Raw genomic sequence first — 3158 nt, forward strand, 5'->3', positions numbered from 1 at the left:
TTGTTTTACTTTCTATGCTAATTGGATCTGCTAATTTGGTCTAATTAGTATATATAAGATGCAGCATATAAATTACATGAATATGATAAAACATATACAGTTACCGAAGTATAATAATAAAATGTATAATTCATTATATTTATAATTTTCATTTTCAGCGCAATAAGTATATATATTTATATATACTACAATATATAAACTGGACAACGCACTGTTCTATATGTTGTGCTACATAAAATCTTGTATTATATGTCTTACAGTTAAGATACTGACCGAGTCAAATAATGAGCAGATATTGATTCGACTCATTTAATCCAAATCAAACCCTAACCGTCGTCATATACGACTATAATTAGAATTTTATTCAATTGAAATCATTTTCCATTGTAAAATCTTTTACCAATTTAGAATTTTATTCAATTGCAATCATTTTCCATTGTAAAATCTTTTACCAACCTAAATCGCTACAACACTACAAAAAAATAATATATTTGTAACGGAATTTCGTCCCTAAAGTTCACGTAGCTAACGTAATTTCATTCCTAATTCCCTCTCTAATGTCACTAGTAACGGAAAAAGTAGATTTAGAGACAAAAAAAAATTTGTTACAAAAATAATTTTTTCTTATAGTGCAATTCCAAGTGTTTGAATCAACACTTTCATGGCAATGCTAATAGCACGGTAACTATGTATAGATAGTATATAAAATATTAATAAAAACGCAAAATATAAGTAAATAATATATAATAATAATTTACATATCATATAACAATAATTCACATAAGCTAGACTAATATTAATTTCAACACATAAAATATATTCTTTCCGTCCGCCTCTAAGGGTCACATTTACCTTTTACGTTATTGTACTTAACATTAAAAATATTTTTATATTTGTATAATTTTTTGTACAAATATTCTTCTATTAGTATTATAAGATACTAGTGGAAGTATTTTTGCAATTTTTTCTTAATTTGTATTACGTTTTGGTATAATAATTAATATTCAAATATCAACACGCAGAAAGTAAATGAGATCCTTAGAGTCGAAACAATGTAGTATTTACAAGAGGCATTGTAAAATGTAATGTGTACATTGTCTTTTTCTTTTTCTTTTTTTTTTTTTTTTTCAATTCTTTTTTAATGTATGAACCCTAATCAATCCTCTAACCATCACCAACCTCCCAATATAATCCCTATCCCATCCCAAAAAAAAAAAATGTTACCAACTTTCATCATTGCTCTCCATATGTTTGTTTATAATTAATAAATTACTATTAATTATATCATGAATGACATTCTGCTTTAACCATTCCATTAATGGTATTAACAAACCAATTACACTTACTATATTTTTATTTCTTACCTCCTATGTTTACAAATTTTCTTTCAAATTTTTTCCAACTATATATAACCTATTCTACCTTCACAATACATAATCAAAGGTCTTCTCTCACAAAAGTATATACATACCTCATCCCAACAAATAATACAACACTATGGCTCATATAATAGCCAGAAACATGTTAGCAATCCTCGTATTATTTTTTCTAGGGTTTCCGAAGCCAATCGAGTCTTGTTTTATAACTCATCATCATAATGTATGGATAAATAACAATCTTACCGATCATCAAAAGTTTGTATATCATTGTAAGTCGCGTCACCATGATCTTGGTAACCATACGGATAGTTGGCATTGGTCATTTTGTGGCGACTTTTTTGGGAGAACAAGATTCTCTTGCGATTTCTATTGGGGGCCGAAGGTAAAGTCTTTCGAGGTTTTTAATTCCAACACATGGATAGAGGAATGCTCGTCGAATGGTGATTGTGTATGGTCCGTGAGACCGGATGGTTTCTATTTGAAGCATATGTTTCTTGGAATTGGGGAATATGATGTGTTGAAATTCAAATGGGATTGAGAAATATTATGAATGGATTCAAGTAGAATCCACAAATCATTTCAATTCTCTCTATCCATACATTTTTTTCCATGTGATGTTTATAACAATAATTTTTTTTTTTTTGTTTTTGTTACACGATGTAAAATTGGTCTCTTTGGGTGAGTGAAAAGTGATTGTGCAAAATAGTTGTTTTCACATATGTGTTAATTTTCGATATAAAAATTCGAAACTAAACCGAGTATGGAAAATACCAAATGGCATATGTCCTGCCATAGGCAAGAGTACTATGCTAACATATAAAGTGTCTTTTTTGGATTTAAACAAATGAAAATATTAAAGTTCAAATAAAAAGAAAAACTGGTGTTTTGGTTATGCAACATGCAATCTTGTAAATCTTATAAATATATATACTCCCTTTGTCCGGCTCTGAGGGTCACATTTAGTTTTTGCGTATTGATCTTTGAATATTAATTATTATATCAAAATATTATATAAATTAGAGGAAAAGAGCAAAAATACTTCTAATGTCTTATAATAATAATATAATGACATTTGTATAAAAAAATTATACAAATATAAATATAAGGATATTTTTAATATTAAATACAATGACGCCAAACATAAATATAACGCTTAAAGGCGGACATAAGTAGTAAACATTTGAGGGGAACGATTACAGTGCCGTTCTCATTTAATTTTTCAAATCAGCACCCATAATATATATAAACAACACAATTTTGTTATACATAGCATATGTTGTGTGTAATAAAGGCATGTGTTGCTTGTTTATAATTATAAGTGTATTGTATAACAGTATGTAGTATAATAAAATCATTATGTGTTTTGTATGCTTAGTTTATATATTACATTTGTATTATACTAACACATTTGGTGTGTTGTCTGTATTAATATTGTGTACTTTTTGACAGCTTAAGATGTTGAATTTTAAAATTCAATACCTTAACCACCCTCATAGTTTAGAATAGTGTGGGTCCTACTATTCTTAATTTCTAACCCCACATTTTTTTTAGGTTCTTAATTAAAAATAATAATTTTGGTAAGTTATAGTATTTAAGTAAATTTATATTAATTTAGAATCTTCTTTTTTTATGGAAAATGAGTAATTTGAGAATTTGTAACTAAAAAAAAAAAGAAGAATTACTATATAATGTTACGATTTTGTAAGTTTTGAAAAGATACAGTTTTTTTTTTTCTTTTTAAATTAAGATTTCATGAAAAATTATTTTTTAGGAAAATTT

This window comes from Andrographis paniculata, unplaced genomic scaffold (genome assembly GCF_009805555.1).
Source record: "Andrographis paniculata isolate CXL003 unplaced genomic scaffold, ASM980555v1 Contig57END, whole genome shotgun sequence".
Taxonomy (NCBI): Eukaryota; Viridiplantae; Streptophyta; class Magnoliopsida; order Lamiales; family Acanthaceae; genus Andrographis; species Andrographis paniculata.